The following is a 20,591-nucleotide window of genomic DNA, read 5'->3' as shown; positions in this document are numbered from 1 at the left end:
GATGTGACACTACAATGACGGACATAGAACTAATATATACACAAGACATGATTGAGCTGAATACATCAGGTGGAACTAATAAACATTAACAAACGGCGGGAAAACAGAACAAAAGAAACACATGACTTAAACAAAAGCTTATGCAACTAGGTCTGCACGATATTGAAAAAAAAAACGAAGTTGCAATTTTTTTTTCTCTACGATATATATTGCGATATTGAATACAGTATAAAAATAACCAGATAAAATTAATATTTGGAAAAGAATTAATAATTTTTGATACATTGGGATGATTTTGTAAGGGAGTGCATGTACATAAACTATAATAAACCAATCACAAACACTGATGAATATAGTACATCAGCAACACTGTATACAAAAAAATAGCAAATAATATACAGTGCTTAATGATTTTCTGGAAGTCCAGCAATATTTAGATACACAAACTTAATAATCAAATGTAAAATAACAGCATATAGTATATAAATATACATGCAATTACTTGTCCTTGAAGTTAAAAATGTATTTTCTTTTGTATGGATACTTTTAAATTTATTAAATGATAAAAACACACATTAATAATAAATGTTTTGGTAACTTCATGGTTAAACATTGCAAAAACTCCACAAATCATGAGTGTTTTCCAAAATCTGGTCAATATAATAATATCGATTCAACATTGCAGATACTGCAATGTGAATATTGTGGAAGTGCACATTCCGACATCGATGCTGAAACGATATATTGTGCAGCCCTACATGGAACACACACATGGGACATCACATGGCACAACAACTACAGTACATCAACACAGACACACCATACTCGTGACATTACCACCCCGGTGACAGATTTTATACCTTTAATTCTGAAGAAGTGTCTACATTAGTCACAGTCAAGAACGTGTTTTAGTATATGCCTAGTAATAAATCTTGCAACAAACAACTATGTGCAGATATGAAGTAATATATTCATTGTTTTAGCTACAGTGATTATGATAGGAGATTTTTTTTTTTGAGTGTAAATTGTGAAGTGTATGGCTTCCAAAATAAATTCAAACCATTTAAATGAGACGTGTCCTCCTTATGTTTGATTAATTTATTAGCGGTAAATAAGATAGTTTGTTTACTAAAGTTGTAAGCTACTGCTAGCAAAGCATTACAAAATACACTCAATCATTGTGCGTTGTATGTTCTTTTAATAGTTCTGGATTTTAAGTCTTGTAAGACATTTTAAGCTCTGAAGCTTAAAGATTTAAACTGGAATGTGACATTTAGATGATTTTAAGCAAGAAGTATTACGAATAGCTATGATTAACATTCCAGCGACATGCAGAGTGCAAATTAAACAAAATAATCCAATAATGTAATAATCCCAAAGACAGACGACCCCTGAGAGAGAGAAAAAAATAAGCCTAGAATAAAAGACGGGCCTGTTCTAAAAATGGCTGCTGTCGTCTTTGTGCGCCTTACGACCTTATTTAAATTCACCACAGCTTCTTTTCTAGAAAGAATGTCATACACACTCTAATTCATGCGTAAATCTGTGAGGAAAATTACACAGATGTTTTTTGTGGCTACCAACACATGCTCCGCCATCTGCGGTTGTGTCTGCTTTAAAGTATTACAGCGTAATCATGAAGGAAATATCAACACAAGCTTCATATGTTGATCTTTAAATAAGCCTCTTTAGATCTGCCTAAAAGCAGGTTCATGCCAAGTTAACTTTTTTTTGGTGCATATGCTTTCCATTTGCCAAAACAAATTCAAACAAGTAATGACGCATGAACATTATCCTGCCAAGTAACCAATGAAATAAAAACATTTCAAAGATTAACATACTGTAGAATAAATATTTTAAGACGGCCATTTGTTTATTAGCCCTCCTGAATTATTAGCCTCCTGTATCTTTTATTCCCCAATGTTTGTTTGACGGAAAGAAGATTTTTTTTAACCCATTTCTAAACATAATAGTTTTAATGACTCATCTCTAATAACCGACTTCCTTTTTCTTTGCCATGATGACAGTGCATAATATTTTACTAGACGTTTTACAAGATACTAGTGCAATTTAAAGACTTAACTAGGTTAATTAGGCTACCTGGGCAAGTTAGGGTAATAAGGCAAGACATTGTATAATGGTGATTTGTCCTGTAGATCAGGGGTTTTTGACCTGTAGGGGGCGCCAACACCAATTAAAAGGGGCATGAAAATTTGGGGCTTGCGTTCACTAGAGTGAATCTGATTAACATTAATTCCACAGCTTACTATCAGGCACCTGTAGAGTTAATGCATTCAAGTAAAATATATACAAATAAAACAGACCAGGTGCTTTTTAGAATTAATGATGGTAAACGAAAGTAAAATCGTTGAGCGACTTACAAAAAGTGCCCTTCTGGATCTTTCACTTAATTTGAAGACACTACTTACTGTTTACGTGGACATCAGTAATCTAGTTATTTGCCTTAATATGAATAAGGTAATATCATAATTAAGGTGTTTGCGTGAAGTGCTTTTTTAATGTTGCGTCACCAGGCTATCCATGTTTTTTTCCAGAATTTCATGTAATTTGAGGTGTTTCATCTTTAATTCGTCAACTTTAACTGGAGTTCGGCAGTTTCACTTTCACTCAGACGTATTTCATTCATGCCCCCGTAACACATTTGGGTATATGCGAGTAAAGAGTAAGAACTGGTAGAGGTGTGTTGTTTTAATGGAATTTCATACCGCACACCGAAGGAAAAAAAAAAACTTTTGCATTTCGCAATGTGTGTGTTTGCAGCCCTTTACTGACAGCAGTGTGTGTGGATCTTGTAGCAAAATGCAGTGAAAAGTCCTACATGACGATTGCGGTGTGTATGTTAATAATGCCACTAATATAAGCACACTCCACATATTAATTCCATTTCTGTTATGACTTTAGTTAGATTAAGGTAATCAAAAATCACTGTTTACATGGTGAATCTTAATCATCAGTATTGTCTTATTCGCATTAAAACCTGAGTATTGGTGTCTATGTCATGTTCGACTCAACCACACCATCAGGGCTCTGCAAATTGGACAAACTTGGGAGGGCGAGTGTCCTGTCCTAAAAGATTGTTGAAAAAATTGCTTAATATAAGCAAATAAATAAGACTTTTATTTAAGACTTTCTTCAGAAGAAAAAATATTTTAGGAAATACTGTAAAAAAAAAATTGGCTCTGTTAAACATCATTTGGGAAATAATGAAAATGAAAACAAAAAATTCACAGGTGGGCGAATAAATCTAACTTACAGTAAACCCCTCTGACCCTGTGTCTACTACAATATACATCACATGGCAGCCCATGTTTTTTGTGGTTCCTGAGCATTTCATCTAATTTAAAGCCTGCAGGGTGGACGATTGTCATCCAATCAAATGGAGATAAGGCTCGGCATGTTGTAATTTGAAAAATATCAACTACACTGAAAAGCAGCATGGCATCACTCCAGACACAGACGTGAGCCACATTTACAATGTTTTTATTCACATTTATTAATATGTTTGCCAATATTTCAAAGATTGTATGTAAATAAATTAGAGATTGCAACATTTCTAACATTGCAAGCTTTAGATCAGAATTTCTTCAAATATGTCTGTCCATTAGGATGTACAATGGGTTTAAGATCTAATGATAATATTTATTCCTTACATTTATCTTTCTAGACACTCAAAGTGCTTTACAAAATGGGGGGTCTCCTCATCCACTACCAGTGTGCAGCATACACCTGGATGACGCGACAGCAGCCATATTCCACCAGACCGCACACCACACACCAGCTGATTGGTGGAGAGGAGAGGAGTGATGAAGCCAGTAATGATATGGGGAGGGTTAGGAGCCCATGATGGACAGTCGCTAGTGGGCAAATTTGGCCAGAATGCCAGGGTTAAACCCCTACTCTTTTTCGAAGGACATCCTGGGATTTTTAATGACCACAGAGAGTCAGGACCTCGGTTCTGAAAGACGGTGCTTACTGAGTAGTATAGAGTCCCCATCAATATACTGGGGCGTTAGGACCCACACATCCTGCAGGTTGAGCACCCCCTGCTGGCCTCACTAACACCACTTCCAGCAGCAACCTAGCTTTCCCATGTGCTCTCCTATCCGGGTACTGACTGGGTGCAGCCCTGCTTAGTTTCAGTGGGCGACCATGTGAGAGTTACTGTTACTGGTTGGGTTCATCTGTTACTGAAATTAAATCTCCAGTAATGCTGATTGAACTTTTTCAGATAAAAACTATATTGATGTACTAATTCATTACTGAAAAAATTTAATATGCAAAATATACAGATCTTGAATGTCTTGAGCATAGCAGATGGAAATATCTCAGATGTGAACATTATGTGGAGTTATGAAGAGTTATGAAGATAAAAATAAGTTTTTTTTGCTCTCGAGTCCGAGTCATTTGGTTTTTGAGTCTCTGCCGATACCGATGCCCGATCCGATACTTCTATAATACATAAAAAAAGAATAAAGAAAATCAAAGAAACAGATTTAGGATGTTCCTTATTTTTATTTAATTCACCTTATTTTAACATTCAGCTACTCTGTTAAAAAACAGAGCATTTCTGTAAGGAAATGTGAGGTAGTGTTAGGAAGCCTGAACAATCAAGTAATGAATAACATCAATTTTCCACTTTTGTACTTTAGTCCGAATATAAAAAAATCTAATATAAAAACAAAGAGCACCTCAACTTAACATACACGGCAGGCATTCCCGAGTGTACATCTCACACAGTTTGCTCTAGCAATGTTGTCATCACCAAATTTATGCGCAGACATACTTGTGCTTTCCGCTTCAAGCTGCTTCCTTGTTATACTTTGCCGCCATTTAACCAATAGCGTCTCTGCAACAAAGTGATGTCCTGCCATATGCATTGCTGTTTTTCTGTGTGAAGTCAAGACAGAGGTCTAACTCTGTGCCACGGCATTACTATAGATGCGTTTAAAATGATCAGAATATGTATAAATACATTTGAAGTCAGAATTATTAGCCCTCCTGAATTATTAGCCCCCCTGTTTATTTTGTTGCCAATTTCTGTTTAATGAAACATTTCTAAACATAATAGTTTTAATAACTAATTTCTAATAACCGATTTATTTTTTCTTTGCCATGATGACAGTAAAATAATATTTAACTAGATATTTTTCAAGACACTTCTTTACAGCTTAAAGTGACATTTAAAGGCTTAACTAGGTTAATTAGGGTAACTAAACAGGCTAGGGTAATTAGGCAAATTATTGTATAGCAATGAAAAAAAATAGCTTAAAGGGGCTAATATTGTTGTCTTTAAAATGGCTTTTAAAAAATTAAAAACTGCTACTACAATATATTTATATTTGAGTCCTGATCGGGAGGTAATGTCCGATTTTGATCGAACCTGAAACCGCATGATTAGGCCCAATTTTTTAATCAAAAAATGTTATAAACAAGGTGCAATCTATACTACAAAAAACTCTAAATTAAAGTAAAATGTTACAATCTTAATGTTTATGATTTTGAAAATAAATTTCAAGATTTGGACCTGATGTCCATTGAAATGGATAAAAAATACTTAAAGCTTGTTGGATTTATATTATTTTAATTTGGTGTAATTTATAGGAGCCTACTGTAAATCTGTTCAACGGAGTTCAACTTGAGTTTTGATTTCCACTCATACAAATATCAAGTATTACTAGCTGCTGTTTCTGCTCTGTATTCACAGTGCGACTGAAAAGCGAATGTAATTTCTTGGCTGGATTATGACTGACAGGCAGGAATGAGTGGCACACATCTTATCTTCATTTCTCTGGCGAGGGAGAGCTGCTGACACACCGGATTTCGCAAATGAGCCACTGATACATTCCTAATCGTTTTTTTGTTTAATTTGAGTCGGGCTCGGCCGGTCGGGTGCAGCAGATAATGGCAAATTGCAGACATTCTTAATAGACTTACAGAGTTTTGATTTCAGGGAATTCAAATCCATTAGCTTTAACGCAGTCGCCTCCAAAGAGAGTTTCGTATACAGATGAGGGTGAGGAAGGTTAAAAAAAACAGTGACTCTAGATGTTCATAACACAATCAAGCCATCACAAAACAACTTGAGTAATTGAATTACAATTAAACATATTAAACATTGTGATTATGGCAATTTCAACAACTAAATGAAGACTCTCATGTTTAAAACAAAGCTATGTTTCCATCCACTTATTTTTATGCACATTTTGGATATGCTCATAAAAAAACAGTTGATGGAAATGCCAAAATGCATATCAATTTAGAAAATGTATATGATTATGCGTATATTATATGATGTTATATTACATTACATATAACTATAAGATAAACTTTTTATTTGATAAAAAAGATGTGAACAAACTACGATGAAAACACTTTTACAGAATAAATTCCAGTGTGCGCATTACAAAAGTCATGTGATCTTGTTAAGATAAAAATGTGTGAATGGACAAACCAGCAGGCTAAGCACATTGTAAAAATATTGTTGCTTTGGTCATTCTAAAACGCCTCAGTATTAATGTGATTATATTATTAATTACCTCCAGAATAGTCAATGGCATTGTCTTCTGAGGCGCAAGTCATTTATTAAATAAAGAAAAGCTTCACCCAGCTTCTCCAACCGCAGCAAATTTAGCTTTTACTGTTGATATTTGGTGCCAGATAATCAGGAAGTGCCGATTTATTTATTTATTTATTTTTTGACTCGCTGGATGGAAACGCTGCTTTATTCGCACATCTTTAATGCAAAATTACACTTTTGCACATATATTTAAGTCACATCTTTAGATCAAAAAACTATTGGCTATTGTCAATATATTTGTTTTCTTTGGATGCTATTTTCCCTGCAATCGAACATTCCGATTTTTATCGTACAATTAGATGCTTAAAACTCATAAATGATAGAATATAAGAATTGTAATCTTTTAATAATATCTTAATTATCTTTTTCTAAAGCAATCTCAATTCAATTTTGAGGTGTATGGCTTTTTTTGAGAAAAAGTATACATTTTGAGTTATATTGAGGGGCGTAAAATAAAAATACAAGAAAAAAAATCAATTCGTATCTCACATGAATGCTATTTTTCTCAGAATTGCAACAAAAATAAATGAAATCGTCAGATATAAAAAATAGGAGAATTTGAACAAATTAAGTTGCAGTTTTGCTAAAAATGTCTTTGAGGGTGCTTTCACACCGAGACTTTTGTTTTGGAAACTGGTGCGTTTTCCCAGTTAGCATGTTTTTTTTTTGTTTTTTTTTGTTTTTTGGCATATGTGAAACCAGCAATCGCGCTCGGGTCTCTGAATAAGGTAGTCTCAGCTTGATTCTAGAGAACTCTAGAGCGGATCGATTGGATTAAGAAAGCAATACGATCCAAATAACTAATGAACCAGGCTATATCACAGTGTATTATGGATATGTAATAGGCATAAATGGCTATATGAAGAGAGAAATACGAGTAGGGCAGAATGTCATTCCTGCCGGTAAATGTGCGTGTCACGATGAATATGAAAGTGAAAGCATGCTGAACTATTAATGAGAGCTGTTTTTCAATTGGGAAAATTGACCAAACTGCAGTCTTGGTTTGTCTGTTGTTTTTTTCTATAATGTAAAGCCTATATTGTATAATTCTAGCCAACGGCTATGTATGTGAAAGTCTTACCTCTGATTTGGGTGTTTAGAGAGTTAACACGCACGTGACTTGTTTTAGCTACTTTAAAAACTTTGCAGTGTGAATGCAAACGGCACCAAGAACAAAGTACAACATTGTAACAATTTGAATTCCTGTTTCGGAACAAAACAATCTACAGGTGTGAAAGCACCCTAAGAAAATAAAATCAGGATTGATTATTTTAAATAATTAGGAACAGGAAGGGGATATTTTTTTTAATAAATTAAAAAAAGAAAAATGTAAAATAATAATAATAATAATTGCTATAGACATAAATTACAATGTAACAAAATACAGGGAGAAAAAAAACTCGGATTCTATATCTCATTTTTTAACCCTTTAGAATGGCAAGAAAAGTGTGTAATATAAAATAAAAACTCAGAATTGCAATAAATAAAATCAGAATTGGGAGAAATGAAGTTGCAGTTCAGTAATTTATATATCCCCTATTCTTTTATTTATCACAACTGTAATAAAATGAGAACTATAAAATATAAACACATAATTTCAATAAATAAAGTCGGAATTGTGAGAAATTAAGTCAAAAATCTGGAAAATCGTAATAAAATCTGGGTTTATATCTCAGGTAAAGGTTTTTTTTTTCAAATAAAAAGATGCTATTGTTTATTTATTTTTTATTTATTTTTTCACATTCTTTGGCTAAAACAGACTTGCATAGTTTTGCACAAAGATGCATGCAAGGTTATTTCTTGCAGAAACATAATCAGTTTAATCTAATCAAAAGAATGATATATGTTGGAAGCAGCAGGGAAGAATTTATATAAGCCAGCGAATTTAAATGCAAATGGGACAAATCGGTGCAAAACAAAAAGGTGTGCGAGTCAAATAATAAGGCAGTTTATTTCCTGCTGGAACTGCGCAGTGTGCTGGGCGAGAAATGAAACTATTGTTTCTTTTGTCATCGCCATCATTTCACAGGCTTCGAATTAAATCCTCCTCCCTATTTTTCATCTGCTGTTTAAAGAGAATAAATGGAGGAAAGTTTCTCTGAAAAATAAATGTATTCTTAATTATCCGTCCTCTGAGTGCGCATGCAAATGCTGCTATATATTTTTTTCATTTATTCTTAAAAGGGACATTTTTAGCAGCGCTGTCTTGCAATTCATAGTCAGCCACTAACTAACTGCCAAAAGGATTTTGCACCAACATGTAGGTTTGCATGACTAAAAAAGGATGTCCTAAAACTGATGCATACATCAAGACAGCAGGACTGCTCATGCATTCATTCCACATGTCGTACATTTTTCAACTGGGTTCATACATTTATATATATATATATTCAATTTTTTTACGTTTATTTTCCACATAAGAAAAACACTAACTTTTGAAGCATGAAAGTTTTGCAAATTAAGCCCTTGCCATCTCTATATAAGCTTCAGAAGTGCACATTTGTGAAGATTCCTGCATACATATTACATGCTAAGTCTATAAGGAGAGAGCAGGGATAAGGTAACAAAGTGATTTTCTTGAAGCTTTCCAGGCTATAACAGCACATTCTGCATGCAACTCTTGATGGAGCTGCCAAATATCACCTGATTCCGTGACTGTGTCCCGTGGTTTTTGTTTTTAAGAGAAAAAAAATATATGTTAGGTTTTTAGTGCAATGACAGTTTGCAATCTCTGCGTTTTTCAGTTACGCAGAGATTACTAAACCCATACTAAACATAGTCTATCATAGGCAAGTTCAACAGTGATGTGCAGTGAAGTTTGTGGCTGGTGAGGCGCTGACCCTTTCAAAGTCAAAAGTCAGATTTACAAACATATCCAGTCAATATATTTGCCAACTACTGATTGTGCTTCATATATCATATCAGCATTTCTACACTCTCAGAAATGAAGGTTCGCAAGCTGTCACTGGAGTGGTACCTTTTCAAAAGGCAAACACATTTGATATATATATATATATATATATATATATATATATATATATACAGTATATATATAAATATATATATATATATATATATATATATATATATATATATATATATATATATATATATATATATATATATATATATAGGAGCATTATAAGACTAAATACTAAAATGTACCCTTGAGGTATTAATATAAACCTTGTAGGTACAAATTTGTACCTTTAAAGAAAGGTACCACCCCAGTGACAGCACGTGTACCTTTATTTCTGAGAGTGTATACAAATGGCAGGTACGCATTTGGGCATGACTGAAAGTCCAATTTTGAGAAATTTTTGAGCTGATATCCGCGAATTTTGCAGCCAGTCAGAGCAAAAAAAAAAAAAAAAAAAAAACCAGACTACTATTGAACTTTACTGCGTAGAAGAAGAACAACCACTGAACAAAAATAAATATAAGCTCAGGCGTGCCCTCTTCAGTGTGGCAGAGCTATTGCCTGCCTCACCTCACGTCTTTAGTGATAGATGCAGAAGTGATAGACAAAGTTATGACATATAATAAACATGTCTACAACGTATAAAAAAAATTTAATAAAGCATTACATTGGTTGCATACACTGAGTGAGCTCAAGCCAGTTTGCAAGGGATTGCGCAATCTGATGTGAGGCAGAGCTCAGTGCCTCCCCTGACTGCACGTCCCTGGTATTCAAATGCACAGACTCCAGAATCCACTCCAGTAAAAGCTAAAAACCCCACTAGCTTAATGAACCAATATACTGAGTGAATATGGAGCGTACTGTACTGTAGATACACTTACAAAAGATCATGCATTGGTCACTCATGGTCAGCATGTCTGCTTGTATATGGGGATGTGTGTAAATATGGCACACTCACCATGAAAAGTGCATCATCCCAAATGAAATTCCATTTCCATCATGCACGCTCTTCCAGTGTCAATCACCTCAAGAGCCATTCAAGCCCTGGCCTGATGCTGCTTTGTGTCAGAGGTAAGCCATTCCTGGAGGAGATGAGAGTCTGATGGTAAAGCTGTGATGACACAGTGTTGGAAAGCTCTTCAGTTCTCTGCCAGAGAAAGGACATAGATTAGGGCAGCACAGTCAAAGGTGAATCTAAAATCATTTCCTGAAGTATTGCCACACCTGAGAGCTCCTGAAAGAGGGTTTCAATCCCGTTAATAACATCGGAGAGCAAAGAATGATGCCAGCAAGATGTTTGGAGTCGAGTCAAAAGCTGTCACCTTATGTGAAGGCAAAGTCTGTCAAGTTGTTAACATGTTGGGGACCAAATTTGCATGATTTCTCTCATGTTGTCATCATATGAACGTACACAATAAATAAAATGGTGCAGTGGTGCCAGTGGGCAAATGTTTTTGTTTTTTGTCAATTTCACAAAAACAAAAAATGGCATAAATAAAAATCACATATTTTATCAAACATTATTAAAATATTATTATAGCATTTTCTATTTTCTATGTTATACTTCTGTTCTGTTCTATTCTATTCTATTTTATTCTATTTTCTAAAAATATAAAATAAACGATAATAATCAATTTTAGCAAGTAGGACTTTTTTTATGTTCATAAAATGACAATTAGACAGATTATCTGATATAAAAAATGTTGTGAAAATCTGAGTTATTTCGCCAAATCTTGACGGCAATATATGTGCAATAAATGTTTTTACTAACAGATTTCTAGTAAATTTAACAATCATATATTTTAGTTGAAGATAATAAAAATCCAAATGTTTTTTAAAGGTTTAAAAACATTTCTTACCAATTTCAAATATAAATATGGTCATTTAGAGCATTGTTATTTTCATTCAATTGGTCAAAACAATGAACTAATATTTATATTTGTTGTGAATATCAGGGTTATTTCACTAAATATTGATAAAAATATAATATAAGATCGGATTTTATGTGAAAATCAGATTTTTATCAGAATTTAATTGAATAATATGATGTGGAAAATAGCCAATATAAAAAAACTATTAAAAAAAAACAAAATCATGAACATAAAAAATGCTAAAAAAAAAGTTTTCGAAGAATGGAGACACCACACTGAACACACCAAAATGCAAGAGATAGTTCCCTCAAAAACGAACATTACCTTATATGGTTTTCACCTTCTAAGTTACAAAAGAAGATATAATGAAGAATGTTTGTTGCTGCCCCCCACTGATTTCCATAGTTAAAAAAAATACTATGGAAGTCAATTTCCTAACAGATTTCTAGTAAAACTTTCAATAATAAAAATTACTACCATATATTTTATTGAAGATAATAAAAATCTAAATGTCTTCTAAGGTCTGAGAACATTTCTTCCAAGTTTGAAATATAAATATTATGATTTAGAGCATTTTTTTGTTCATATAATGACAATTAGTCAGAATAATGGACTGATATTTATATTTCTTGTGCAAATCAAGACTATTTCAAAAAACATTGATGACAATATAATATTAGATTTAAATTGACAATAATCAATAGATCTGAATTGAACAATATGATGTGGAAAACTACCAAAATGTAAACATTGTTTATAAAACAAATAACAAATATAAAAATAAGAAAAAAGCGAAACAAGATGCTTGACAAACTAAAATGCATGTTTAAATGATAGTTCACCACCCCAAAAAAACAATGACCTTATGTGGTTTTCATCTTTTAAGTTAAAAAAGAAGGCATTTTGAAGAATGCTGGTTGCTGGGACCCATTGACTTCCATAGTAGAAAAAAGAAATATGGAAGTCAATGGATGCTTTCCTAACAGATTTCCCAAATCATATCTGCCTTCACAGATATTATTTAACATTAAATATAAATGTAATGTTTTCTATTTCCTAAGGTCTGAAAACATTTTATATAAAATATATAAATATAAATATGATCATTTAGAGCATTTTTATGTTCATATAATGACAATTGGTCAGAATAATGAACTAATATTTATATTTGTTGTGAAAATCAGGGTTATTTTACAAAACATTGATGACAGCATAATATTAGATTTGTTGTGATTTTTTTTTTCCAATTAACTTCAACTCAATAGAATTAAATAAAATGATGTGGAAAATTACCAATTTTCATGTATTGTTAAAAAAAAATCATAGATATAAAGAAATGCTAAATGCAAAGGTGAGACACTAAGATGCCTAACACAATAAAATGCATGCAGGAATAGTTTCACCCAAAAATGAAAAAATACCTCATGTGGTTTTCAACCTTACAAAAGAAGATATTTTGAATAATGCTGGTTGCTGGGACCTATTGACTTCCATATTTGGGAAAAAAAATACTTTGAAAGTCAATTAATGCTAGCAACCATAATTCTTTAACATATATTCTTTTGTGTTCAACAGAAGAAAGAAACTCAAATAGGTTTTGAACACATGAAGGGTGAGTAAATGATGAGGGAAATTCCACTTTTGGTTATCCTTTTAAAATATAGATGAATGTAAATATATCCAAAATAAAATACATTTTAATATCTTCCGGTATGTTAATGGTGCCCATTGCAATTTGGTCTTTCTGTTGCTATTGATTTCTATGGCTAAAATTATTATTTTGGGGGTGAACTATGCCTATATCAGCTGCTTGATACATAAATAGTGCATTAAAGTTCAATATTTTAGCAGTTATTTTTATACGATGGCCTTTGTTGCCCTCAGCTACCTCTCCCCTGCTGAATTAATGCTACAGTACTCAAACCCAAAATAAACCCGTGAAATTTCAGTTAAGGAATACAAGGGCTGCTCGGGCTCCCTTCGGCCAGAAATGAGCCGGATTGCATCGCACGCTCGTCTTTTATGAGGACATTCCACGCTGGAGCCATTTAAGTGTGACCGAATTTAAAAGGAAACTCTGCTGTGACCGGTCTTCCATTAGGACGCTTTCGGATTTTCCAATAAAGGCTTCTAAATGTTTCAGTATTGGCTGATTTTGGGACATAATCACTGACTTTAATTAAAAGCTGCGAATGTGCATCGACGTTTGCGCACATTGAGCCCGCTGAAAAGCTATTTAAAAATCCTAATGGAATTCATCATTTTCTTCATTTGCAAACGGCTCCAACAAGGGATGAGCAGCTTTGCGTGAACACTTCATCATTCGCGGTGATTGTTTGACAACAGGCCTCTGCCTTCTGTTAGCTGAATCACCGGCGGTCTGCGCTGAATACAGATGCCTGACCGTGATTCTGTTCTTCATAATAATTGGCAACAACATGACTTATTATAAACTGTCTGAATCATACGGTCCACAAAACCCTGAATAAAGCTACACTTCCCACTTAACAAATGTATAACATTATAATAGTATATGAATAAATCAATTTTATTTAGTTATGTCCATTTATTTTATGTATTTAATTTGATCTATTTTTTGGCCTGTCAATAATTATTATTTTTTTAAATCTCATTTTATTTATTCATCAGTTTTGTTGAACAACAACAACAACAATTGTCTTATGCTAACAAAGACTGCATTTAATTTGATTGAAAAAATATACAAATGATATTATAAAATATAAAATGTATCAGGTTTACATTTGCATTCATTTTAAAATGCAACTTGCCTGTTTAATGGAAAAACTTAATTTTAAGCATCGTTAGGATTGTATATAATGCCTATGCCAATTTACATTCCTACCAATTAATTTATTTAGAAATATGGCTTTTTCATCATTGCTTGTGAGACACAATGAGAGTTTTTTGATAAAATATTCTGTGGCCGTTTTAATTGACTCAAGAGCCAACATACAGTATCTACAGTATTTGTCAGTTCTCCTCATTGTAATTCAGACGGACGGATGGACGGATGGACAGATGATAGATAGATAGATAGATAGATAGATAGATAGATAGATAGATAGATAGATAGATAGATAGATAGATAGATAGATAGATAGATAGATAGATAGATAGATAGATAGATAGATAGATAGATAGATAGATAAATAGATAGATAGATAGATAGATAGATAGATAGATAGATAGATAGATAGATAGATAGATAGATAGATAGATAGATAGATAGATAGATAGATAGATAGATAGATAGATAGATAGATAGATAGATAGATAGATAAATGTTTCTAGTATAATTTAGCACAGCTAATCACAGTCTATGGGACTGTTGCTAGGGTTCTGTAACTAGTTGCTAGGCTATGGCAAGGAAGTTAAAGGTCATCAGTGATTGGCTGCTCGCTAGACTTCAATGAGATGAAAATCAAGGAACAAACATTTTCAATGAATGAAAATTCTCTTGTTATTTACTCACAATTCACTTGTTTTAAAGCTGCTTGACTTTCTTTCTTGTGTTGGTCAAAATAAGTTGTTATTTTGTTGAAAGCTGGAAACCTGTAACCATTGACTTCCATAGTATGTGTTTTTATTGAGGTTAGAGGTTTTCAGCTTTCTTCAAAATACATAATTGTGTTCAACAGAGGAAAGAAAGTCAAAGGTTTGGACCCCCTGGGGGTGACTAAATAGAGAGTAAATTTTCATTGTTACCCCTATTTACTGTACTATCCCTTTAAGTCTCTGCTGCAAAGTAATGAGGTCACAATGTTTGAGAATGTGGCTATATTTGGGCAGATCAAGAGGGCCAGACATGTTACTGATTTGATCAGATGACATTCTCCAGTGAAAAATTCTTATTTGGGGTCAAGACATATAATCTCTGACTAAAAAACACCAGTTTCCCTGCTTGTGATTGACAGCAACACATACACAGCAAAAAATTACACTATTAAACGTTTCCAGTAGAATTTACAGTAACTTACTGGCAGCAGTTTGCCAGTAAGTTACTGTAAATCAATTACAGCAAAAATACTGTATTTACAATATATACAGCAGCATTTATCTTGCTCTATAGGTATTTACAGGATTGTATGAATATCATAACTAGGCCCACATGGAATTCCGCAGATTTACAATTAAATTAAATTACAATTAAATACTTTGTACTTTACAAAAATCGTTAACAGTGTAGATCGTAGAACATTAGGGACAGTCAAAATAAAGTTTCATCATGTAACTTACAGAAAACAAGACAATGCTATCCAGCCAAACCGATTTCTTCTCACTGACTATGCAGATGACCAACAAAAGCCATGAACCACAGACTCAGAGACTGAAACAGCAATGGAATTGTCAGGCTGTAAACGTTTTTTTATACTCCTCATATTCATTCTTCGTCTTCCTGTATCCATCATGAATTCCCCGGTACAACTAATTATGGGCTCAAAAACACATCAATAACCCTGACAGGTGACCTTCTTCCATTTGATATCCGAGAGGGAAAATAAATCAAATCCAAATTACAGTGGGATTGCGCTCCCGGGGGACAGCTGGCCCCGTGCTGCGTTTATACCCATGCAGTCATTGTCCATGTGAGAGGATGATAAAAGCATCAGGGTCAGAGGAGTCCATAAAATATGAAAAGCAGGCTGTGTTCTTCACCTCCGTTTATAGACGCACATTCAACAGGCCAAAAACTCTAGATTTACCTGTGTGACATTACAAATCCTCTAAAATGACCTGTTGGACAAATTGAAGCCGCGTTTGATCCGACATAGTTTTATCGCTGGAGTTTACAGGTCATCAGGTGTAGACGTATAGATGTGCAATATGGGCTCAAAGGGGTGAATAATTTTGACCTTCAAATGTTTTTTAAAAACTTAAACAAAAGAACTGATTTTATTCTAGCTGAAATAAAACAAATAAGACATTCTCCAGAAGAAAAAATAGTATTAGACATACTGTGAAAATTTCTTTGCTCTGTTAAACATCATTTAGGAAATATTTAAAAAAGAAAAAAAAATCAAAGAACGGCTCATACTTCTGCTTCAACTGTATATTTACAATGCAGTGCTAATCAACATAGGCTTCATAACTGTATGCTGCAAAAAAAAAAGGATGATTTCGTCCTCCTGTGATATAAAACCTCTTCACAAAGAGAAGGTATTTCAAACACTCGACTGATGTTAAGAAGTGAATTTGAAGTAAAACTGTATCACACATCTGCTACTGTAGTGCATTTATTCATTATAAAAAGTTATTCAATCACAAACACAGCTCTGAACAAAACAGTTGTGGGTTTTAGAGGCAGATTCCACATCAAAGATTTTATCATTATTTTAGCAGAAAGACTTACTCCTAGTGGGAAACCATAATAACCACAAATCCATCATGGTTTTGCTGCTCTAGCCAAATAGTTGTACTATGTCATTTGTAGTAAAAATGTGTTTGAACAAAATGTAATCAATACACAATTTTATTTATTGATGTATTTTTTTTTTTTGCTGCTTGTTTAAGCTACTTATTTAAAATAAGCCAAAACAACACAATTCTTCAGATTTTTGGAGGGACAGCTTCACTGTTTTATTTTTAATCCAATATATATCGAATTGTGTTGGGACAACATGAATGAATTGTGTGGAAGCCTGCATGTTTTACAGCAAATGCAGCAAAAAAATAACTTGGTTACTACACTTTTGTTGCAACATAGGCTCTTTTTGAAAACGTATCCCTATACACATTTCTGGAGATTGTGAACTATGTAGCCAGAGGTACGTATAGCTGCATTTTGTCTTTAAAAATGAACGCTACTGGGCAGTATAATGCCATTTCTTTTTACGCTAGTAGCTGACTGCTTACCTTCATATGAATGGGTTTTATTAGTTTCTTTGCCACTGTTACCAGTTTGCAGTGTACGTCGGTGGACTTGAGAAGCAGAAAGAAGTTGATCGTAATGAAGAGGTTTCAATCTGGAGAAAAATGGTTCCGGAAAGCAAGTAAGACAAAAACAAAAGGCAAAAAACAAACAAACAAACAAGTGAATAACAGGGTGGAATGTGGTAAAACCTAAAATAAAGAAAAAAATCAGGCTTCTAGAAGGGTTTTTCTTATTCTGAATTGCTTTTGACCACACTAGTCAATACACTGGTCAATTGTTGCTGTTTAAAACACTATCGTTTGGGTTTAGAAAAAGGGGTGGGGGCGAGATTGGTTGGTCAATCAGTCAACAGCGGCCTCTGGTGGATTTACATGAGAGAGCAGGTGCGAATGGCACTGGCGAGAGAAATTTGAGATCTGAAAACGCGTACACAGTGGCCTCTGGCGGATTTGTAAAAACAAAACCAGTAAAAAAGAAAAAAAAAAAAAAAAAAAAAAACCTATTTAGCTCTCTTCAGAAATGTATATAGGGCTATATTTTCAGAATGAGCCTGGGTTGCTTTTAGTATAATAAAATCATGGTTCATTTTCATGAGGGCTGCAAATGATAAGACATCATCACCCATCTCTACTGCAATCATAAATGAGATATATTGCTCGTGAAAATAAGATGTGATTATCTAAGTTAATTTGCTTGCAGTTAAATGACTACTCTGCAGGAGGAAGTGTTTGGATATAGATTGAAGGAGTGTGTAATGTATCACATCACGAACAAGATGATTATCAATGCATGAGTCAAACTCACGCAGACTGTTGACAATTTCTGGCTGGCGTGTTATTCTTTTTTTATTATATCCCTGCATGTGGGGAGAAACAAATCATATAGGAGACTGAAATCACTCACAGTAACACCAACTTCTCCATCTGGCTGATGCTCGATTGCAGTCTTTCAGAGAAGACGGATCACATCAGCTCCAGCTCCTTCACTCCTGGTAGTCACTGCATCACATCACTGCTTATTTGAATAATATTAACATTTCAATTTTGTAAAGTCACTGGACACGCCCACAATGACACTTCTGATAAGATATCTTATATATATCTTCTATATATTTATATAGTTGAAATTCATATATATATACACACTAGCCGCAACCCATCACTGGGAACGGGGCTAATAATTTTGACCTTAAAATGTTTTTCGAAAAATTAAAAACTGCTTTTATTTTATTCAAAATAAAACTTAAGACTTTTTCCAGATGAGCATTTCTTTGCTCTGTTTAACATTATTTGGGAAATTCTCAAATATATATATATATATATATATATATATATATATATATATATATATATATATATATATATATATATATATATATATATATATATATATATATATATATATATATGAGCAATAATTTGAGTATTTAAGTAAAATATATATATATGTATATATATTTAAAATATATATATATATATATATATATATATATATATATATATATATATATATATATATATATATATATATATATATATATATATAATTATTATAATTTTTTTTATATTATACATATATATTTATTGTCATTATTGCTATTATTATACTATGACTATTCTTTGGCTAAATTTTAAAGTGAAGCTCCTAACAGAGTCCCAAAGTGCCCAATCACATTTCCTAGGCCTTGTGTCTAGTGGCAAAACCCTTGTTGTGGAACATGGATGACTATTTTCATTCTTTTCTATGAGATCCTCTTGAAGCGATTGACTGGGTTACTTGAAATGCAGTAGATGTTTTAAAAGCTGCCCCTTTTGCGCTGCGGGGTCAGATTCCTCCCGCTATTCTACCACCATCTGTGCACTCCATTTGAAGACAGGCACATACTATAAAAAAGCGATATATTTCTAAAACTATTTCCCCTGACTTCTTTTCTAAAACCCATTTCCCAAGTCTGTCAGGTATTCATAATGAAAGGCGAGCTTGATGATGAATTTCATAGTCCCAGAACTGCGAGATGAAGCTGTGTAGAACATATCAGCCAGGATTGGGCTTGGATTGAGACGAGGTATTGCAGTTGAAAGTCGGGGCCGCTGTGAATCCTGATAAAAGGCTGAGATCTGCTCTCACTGACAGAACAGATGTTGGTGAGATCTGATAGCCAGACTAAATGAAAATGCACTATTAATGATACTAATGTTTTTTTGAACACTAGAGGAGTTGGAATAAATCTGATTGATTTTTAAGGCAAGACACTGTAGGCAAAAGCAAGTTTTTCATCACCATTTGAGACTTCTGGTTTTTTGTAGAGTTTTTTTTTTTTATCGTAAAGTAAAGATAATATTTTAAGTGTTTCTTTGTTAGCATTTTAATCATTTGTGACTGCAAATGTCAATACATGGTTTTAAAGAGCGTTTTCTGAAAATTAGTGTTTTTTTTTCTTCTGCTCTTGAGGCTGATTTACGTATACTTCTGCGTTGAGTGATTGGCATGACCCACAGCACATGCCTTGCACCTTGCTGTGTATTTATACTTCTGTGCGATGTATGTGTTGCTCTGCAATATCACCTCCGAAAATGCTAGCTGGCAGTAGGCTATGTTATGTTCCTCTGTGTCGAGTTTCTTTCCTGGTGTTTTGTGTTATTTCTGAAGCTGACTTAATGTACAAGTGGCTCAAACTCTCTCATTCCGAGGTGTTGGATATGCATCAACTTTAATCATAAGGTAAAAACAAAATAAAATTTTTACATCTGGAGCTCCTTCACTGGACTTGACACTTGTAAACAATCTCTATCAGGTTCAAACCCCCCTCAAATTCACTTCACAATAAATGAGAATTTGTGTTGTGAGCGGGGATTCTATCTGCACAGTGACTCTGGTTTCATTGCTAAATGGCTAACATGAGTTTTATTGAGAGAGTAGCTGTGCTTTATGTGCATTTGGAAGGCTGAAAAACAGAGTAGATTCGTTTGATGCCTTGTCTGAGTTCACTAGATCCTTTCAAAGGTGCACCCAGCTTAATGGTGTGAGTTCATCCACTCCTTCAGAAACTAGATCTGGATGATGATTTCAGTGGTGCTTCCGACTGAGCCAAACCCAGTTTAATGAGCTGCTGCTGGTGTCTGCAAGAGGATTTCCTCTTGGGATTCCAACAACAGGCACCATGTGAAAATCAGCAAGCTCCTGATTGGTTAGGGCAGTGCAAACGTCTGCTAAAGTTCACATTTTCATAATTTAAAATCATGTGACTCGCGCATTCAAACACGCAAAGCACTCAATCTGCGAAACCTGATTTGTGTGATTCATGCCACA

At 33.7% G+C, this 20,591-nt stretch overlaps 1 long non-coding RNA gene across 1 annotated transcript in view; it reads right to left on the bottom strand.

Annotated features, from left to right (window-relative positions):
• The window catches only part of LOC141379422 (uncharacterized), a 100,103-nt gene that overhangs the window by 7,519 nt on the left and 71,993 nt on the right, over positions 1-20,591 (bottom strand). Inside the window, exon 14 of the long non-coding RNA XR_012396025.1 lies at positions 10,477-10,665. This is a non-coding gene — a long non-coding RNA (uncharacterized lncRNA). The remainder of the gene's footprint in view (positions 1-10,476; positions 10,666-20,591) is intronic.

The sequence above is a fragment of the Danio rerio genome, chromosome 20, assembly GCF_049306965.1.
Source record: "Danio rerio strain Tuebingen ecotype United States chromosome 20, GRCz12tu, whole genome shotgun sequence".
Lineage (NCBI taxonomy): Eukaryota > Metazoa > Chordata > Actinopteri > Cypriniformes > Danionidae > Danio > Danio rerio.
The sequence above is the reverse complement of the archived record's forward strand: the minus strand, read 5'-3'. Positions and strand labels throughout refer to the sequence as shown.